Here is a 6,646-nt window from a genome sequence, read left to right on the forward strand (position 1 = left end):
CGATCCCTCTGGAGTGGGCCAGCGGAGAGCAGTGGCGGAGGTCAGCTGAAGGCTAACTTTTATTCTGATATTAATAATACGTAGTGATTAATTTGAACACAGGTCTGATGAAGCCTATTCCAAGGTCCTTCTCCCTGCTTTTTTTTTCTTTTTCTTTTTTTCTGAGACGGAGTCTCGCTCTGTTGTCCAGGCTGGAGTGCAGTGGCGTAATCTCGGCTCGCTGCAACCTCTTGTCTCCCTGGTTCAAGTGATTCTCCTGCCTAAGCCTCCTGAGTAGCTGGGAATTACATGTGTGCATCACCACGCCCGGCTAATTTTTGTATTTTTAGTACAGATGGGGTTTCACCATGTTGGCCAGGCTGGTCTCGAATTCCTGACCTCACACTTGAGCAGATTGGAAGGGCCTGTACCTTAGAGGCAGGTTAACTGTAGGGCAGCATAGTTCTCAAGGGGTGCTACTGCCTTCTTGTTTTTGTAAAGGATCCAAAGCCCACTCCTAGGCTGCTGGACAGATGCCCAGTTGATCTGGAACCATTCTAAGGGTGTGGGCACATCCAGAGACACTCATCCGCAGCAGTGGCCATGTGGTTTCTTGCTTTTGTGCTTGACCTCTATGCTGCCGTCCAACACTTACTGAGCACCTTCATGATCAAAACTCTCTGGGGTGCTGAGTAATTTGATGGAATGAAAATAAAACAATAAATATTGACCCTGCCCTGATCAGACTGTCATTTTTAGTGGGGAAATAAGACAAAGGTTCAAGAGAGCCCCAAAGTGCCAAATACTCATGGAAGGCAACAGCTTCTTCACCTTTGGAGAGCAGGTGGATCAGCCAGGGCTGGAAAGGGCTAGAGAAGTTTCCCGGATGAGGGGTGCTGAGCTGGTCTGGGAAGGGTGAGGGAAGAGCGGAATAGGACTGGAAAGGGGTGGCAAGGGCTTGGAGGGCTCCATGTGTTTTCTGTAAATGAGAAGGACTAGAACAGAAATGCAAACGTTCAAGCCAACTTAAAGGGGGCCCCTGGCTTTGTTCAGAGCCATCACTAGAATGAGCAGTTCATGTTCATATAGGAGCAGAGGCATATTTGTTCTGTGCTGTAAGCAAGTAGAGAAAGCACACCCCACATTGGACATTGCACTCGTGGGACTCTGAGGCGAAATGCATAAGGCACGGGGCAATTCCTTTGCAGCTGCAGAGAAAGATAGATTAAATTGGAGCTGTAAGGAGTTAGCCAGACTGAGGGCAAGGCCTGCTCTCTCCCCATACAGCAGCCTTCCCCGCAAATACAGGTACCCAAGGAGCTGTGTTCTGGCACCTGGGAGAGGGAGACAGCAGGCAGCTCCTTCTGGCCCAGGTGGGGTCTCCTGGGCAGTCAGTGGTGAGCAAAACTCATTCACTTCTCTTAGAAGCCAGGGAGAGCCCCAGTGCTGACTCAGCACCAAGTCCCACACTCTAAGCTGTGACCAGGACAAGTCCCTGGCCTTGGGAAGCTCACAGTCTACTCCAGTGGCTCTCACCTGGAGGGCGGGGCCCCGTCCCAAGTTTCTGACTCCGGAGGTCTGGGGTGGGGCCCCAGAATGTGCATGTCTAACAAGCGCCCAGGTGACACAGGTGCTGCTTGTCTGGGGACTACACTTTGAAAATCACTCATCCAAAGTAGGATCTCAAACTTTAGATGCCTGAGAATCATCTGGCCTGGTTTCTGGAGATGCTGATTCATAGACTGGGGTAAATGGAAAGGCATGGATTTTGACAAGTGTCTGGAGATTCTGATGCCCATCAGTATTCGGGAACCATGGGCATAGGGGGGTGCTTGTTGAACTGCAGCTCCCCAGAGTGGGAAGCTGGCTTCTGTAGCTGTGGGACAGGGTCTGGAACCTGTATCTTTAGCAAGCACCCCAGGTGTTGAGCATGTTAGAGACACTGGCCAGAAGGTGGAGAGAAGGTGAGAGTGGCAGCTCCTCCTTCACTGTGGAGGAAATATCTGTTCTCTCTTTGTGAAGCCCTGGTTATCTCCTACCTCCCACTGCCAGGACTGGCCACACAGCAGTACAGCCACTAGCGTGGGTCCAGTAAGTGCCCAGCTGTCCATCATGTTGTACTTGGCACCCAGCAACCTGCCCACACCATTTAGCATTCTCAACTGTGGAAATACCCAGAAGATGTCAGGAAAATTTTGACCTTGCTCAAGCTCAACAGGGCTAGGTCCTGAACTTCACCATCCCCTGCCCCCACAACTTTCAGCTGCTGTTGACTCTTTTCTTGCTTGGAGACTCGGTGAGTCTCTGCAGCGTTTTGTATCCTTACCTCCAATCTCCCAAGAAAGTAGAGATGCTATCCAAGGCCTGATGATATGCAGGTGGTCATTCAAATATGTGCACCTGAATACTCACCCATCTTGCACCAACAAGGTTTATATGCAACCTATTGCAGTGAGTCACGCCACTCCCACCCCTGCCCACCCCCACAAGCCCAGGAGACAGAGAGAGGCTAAACACCAGAGCTTCGAAACAGAGTGCAGTTTAAACAGGATCTTGCATCCTAAGCAAAAATGTTCCAGCTCCACCCCATGTAATTCTGTGACGAGTAGTTTAGGGAGATTCCCTTCAAAGAAGTTCCAGAAGCTGGAGGGAAGTTTAAGAGGTCAGAAGACAGGGGAAGAGGACAAAGAGCTGTTTTTGCCAGAAAGTCCTTTTGTGGGGGGATCTTGACTGTAAAACAGAGAGGAAGGATAATTCAGTCTCATGCAGCAGGCATGGAGCCCATGAGCCCTTGTTGTCCTACACTGAACCAAGAGGGGAGGGTGGGGACTCAGGTGCCAACCCGGCTTGCACACACACTGGTGGGCTCTATTTTTGAATCTGTAAAATGGGAGGAAAAGTGTCCTTCCTACTCCCTGCACGGGGAGATGAGAGGACTGGTGTGCATGAAGCTGGCTCCCCTGGCATTGCCAGGCCACCATCCAGGCCAGCCCAGTGACAGGGGCCAGGAGCCAGAACCCTCCCTCTCCAGGCCTTGGATTTTATTGGGAGACCCAGCTGGAGAAGAAGCAGGAGGACTGTAAGTGCAGCAGCGGGTCGGGAAATGGAAATGGCGTACTACCTTTGGCATGCATTTTTGCAGATATTCTGGGGAAAGTGGACTGTCCCGCTTAGTGACCATTAGTTATTGCTATTGTTTACCTTTGCATGGCTTGTCATGGCACTGGGACAATGGGGGGCGCAGTGCTTCAAGCTTGTGAGAAGCCAAGGGACTCCCAGGACAATAAGCAAGTGCATACTTGTCCTAATGATCATCGTCACAGGGTGTCCCATGCACCTAAGTTCATACCAAGGGGCTGGGCACGGGTGTGGAAGGCGGGGCCAGCACAGGGCGCATGTGCACTATATGCCCGCAGGTGCAAGGTATGCCCGCCCCTGGAGCGGCAGCCCAGCCAGGTGCCGGGACTTGGTGTCAGAAGACAGCTGCGAGGCTTCGCTCTGCCACCAGCAGGTGGATTCAATGACTCTGAACAAAGCATTACATTCCTTTGTGTCTCAGCTTCTTTATTTAAGAAATGACAACATACCCAGCTTGCCAGCCTAGCAGTTGTGGGGTTCTAGTGCAATGGCTTGCTTACTGTCCGTAAACTGTTATGTGAGAAAAAAGAGATTACCGTCAGCCATTTCTGCTCCACAAAACGCTTTGAGTCAGTTTAGTTATTATAAAGTGTGAATATGGCGAAGATGCTGCTGGATGACCGAGGAGTAACCATCTCCCCGCAGCCTCTCTCAGAGTCTGCACCCATGTGGCCCACAGCCTTGGTTAGGGGTCTCCTGTGTGTGTCGGCCCCGTGAGCTGAGTTTTTGGTGAGGGCAGGGGTTCCTTCCTCTTTGGGTGCCATGACCTCTGTGGGCCCCTTAATAGCAGAATGTTTTTGAATGTATAAAATAAAACGCTCTGGGTTACAAAGGAAATCAATTACACTGATAAATATTTACCCAAATATTTGTTTTAATTTGTGCTCTTTAAAAAATTAATGTTTTCATAGATCTATCAACAGTTCTGATAACTACTCTCATTTCCATGTAGTGATGGGCACGAACGCTATTCTGAGACTCATGGAACAGACGTAGTGTCATATGAAAGTAGCTGTGATTTCTAAATGGTGACCAAGTGCCAGGTACTGTTCTTGCTTCTGTGACTTGTTGTGTATGTTAATGATGGAAGGAAATACTAATGTTCAGCTAGAGATTAGTGAAAAAAAAAAAGTCATTTTTTCTCTATGCAAGTTCCAGACTGCTGGAATTCTGTCCACAGACAGGACACTTTGGGGGTCTGTGATTAGACCCCTTGAATGAGAGCTTTCCTACTAGGAATGTCTGCCTGGCACCTGTCCTCTTCTTCTTCTCCTTCACTTTCTCCTTCTCCTTCTCCTTCACTTTCTCCTTCTCCTTCACTTTCTCCTTCTCCTTCTCTTTCACTTTCTCCTTCTCCTTCATTTTCTCCTTCTCCTTCTCCTCCTCCTTCTTCTCCTCCTCCTCCTCCTCTTTCTCCTCCTACTTTTTCTCCTCCTCCTCCTTGTCCTCGTCCTCCTCCTCCTCCTTTTTTTTTTTTTTTTTTTCTGAGATGGGGTCTTGCTCTGTTACCGGGCTGGAGTGCAGTGGCGCCATCTCGGCTCACTGCAACCTCCGCCTCCCAGGTTCAATCGATTCTCCTGCCTCAGCCTCCCAAGTAGCTGGGACTACAGGCACGCGCCACCATGCCTGGCTAATTTTTGTATATTTAGTAGAGATGGGGTTTCAGCATGTTGGCCAGGATGGTCTCGATCTCTTGACGTCATGATCTGCTCACCTCGGCCTCCCAAAGTGCTGGGATTCCAGACGTGAGCCACCACACCTGGTCCTCTTTATGGAGGGGGAAGGAGAGGGAGGGCTGGTGCTGAGGGGCGGAGGCCTCGCCCTGACCTTCAGCGGGACATGGAGCCCTGGGGGTTTTGATGTTCTTAGCTGGTAACTTAGAAGGATGCCACCCTTTTTGACTTGGGGAAAAATCTAACACCTCAAAAAAAAGGAAGACGTAGAGACCCAAACCACAGAGCTCCCAGCAGGATAAATGGACAGGGATTGAGAGGGGAACCTCTCAACTGAGTGGGGCACCACCCTCACCAGACCCCGTTTTCCTAATCACACACAGGCTGGCGATGGCATCTGCCTAGGAGTCTGGGGCTCAGATATTTTGCTGTAACAACAGGCTGGTGACTAAAATTGCTTTTTATAATGTTATTTATTTTAAAAATAAACCTTAGGGGATCTCTTTGTAAGTGTTGTAAAATAAAGATTGTGTTCTCTGGGCTGATACTTCACAGGATTTGTTGCCGTTTATAACCCCCCCGGGTGCTATCAGATGTGCTGGATGCTGGAAGAATCAATACTCTAATCTTTGGTTCCTGAGAATCCAACTCAGGTTCATGAAAAATCGGAACTTTCTCTGGTGCGAGCTTTGCTTATAACTTTGACGTAGGGGACCCGGAAGTTCTCATGGATGCAGAGAGACGTCGGTTGGTACCTATTAGAGACTTTCACATTTAAAATTGAGTTTTAATTGGAATTTAATTGTTACATTTAGAATTAATGTTATGCCCTGGCCTCTTCAGGAAATAAATGAACATCCCGTTGCTCCCCCTGCCCTGCCCGCGCTCCCTGGCAGCACAGTGGGGCCACAGGATAGAACTGCCAGGGGCTCCAAGCAGTTTTCCCTCTCAGGGGCTCGCGGAGCCCTGGGAGCCACTCCTGAAGGGTGCTTTAGACAGTGGCTTCAATCTCCCCGACCGAAACTCACAGCAAGAAGCCCGTGTTCTATTGTGTGTGTGCATATACGTATGTGTAAAACCAAAAACAATTTAACAAGATATGTATATATGTGTGAATATATGGATATATACATTGCGAATACATATATATAATAATAGGAAAGGTTTATCTGAATAATACTCTTTTTTTTCACTTTTTTTTTTTTTTGTTTTTTTGAGACAGAGTCTCACTATATTGGCCAGGCTGGTCTTGAACTCCTGTTCTCATCAAATCCTCCCACCTTGGCCTCAAAATGCTGGGATTACAGGCACGAGCCACCGCGCCTGACCAGTACTTACTCTTACCATACGTTGTGCACACTGCACGCTGACAGTGTTGATTCTAGTCTGTGTAAGTGTGCCTATATCCTTATGTAGATGACATGAGCAGGTCTACATATGTGCATATTACTGAAAAGGTTTCACACAACACAGCACTTCCCCTAGATGTGCCAAGCACTCTGACCTATTCTATTTCGCGTTTATCCGTTGCTGGCTGCAGACACTGGAATGGATTTCGTAACTGTTTCGTGGGTTGCGACTCCGCACAGACTGCAGCTTGAGAACAAGATCTTGCAGGCGTGTGGGCAGGAAGAGGTGAAGCCTGTGATGCAGCCAAGTATTTCTTGGAGGCTCTTGCAGGGGTGGGGTTGGGGCGCCGCTTCTAGTGGCTTCTGCATTTGGATGCCTCAGTTGTGCTTCTTCCCCTTTTCTCCTGTCCCTGACCTCTGCCTGCCTCCATTTCCTCCAGACTTTATTTTTTTCTTTTAATTGAATCCGTAGCCCCTCCGTGGCACTTAGGAGCCATCTCTGCGGTG

General features: G+C 49.1%; 1 long non-coding RNA gene across 1 annotated transcript; it reads left to right on the top strand.

Moving 5' to 3' along the window:
• The first annotated feature begins 2,617 nt into the window (after nucleotides 1–2,617).
• Nucleotides 2,618–5,541, top strand: LOC102120848 (uncharacterized). The gene is made up of 3 exons (XR_275129.5): nucleotides 2,618–3,058; nucleotides 4,070–4,160; nucleotides 5,346–5,541. It is a non-coding gene; the product is annotated as an uncharacterized lncRNA (long non-coding RNA).
• Nucleotides 5,542–6,646: the final 1,105 nt, after the last annotated feature.

This window comes from Macaca fascicularis, chromosome 3, assembly GCF_037993035.2.
Source record: "Macaca fascicularis isolate 582-1 chromosome 3, T2T-MFA8v1.1".
Lineage (NCBI taxonomy): Eukaryota > Metazoa > Chordata > Mammalia > Primates > Cercopithecidae > Macaca > Macaca fascicularis.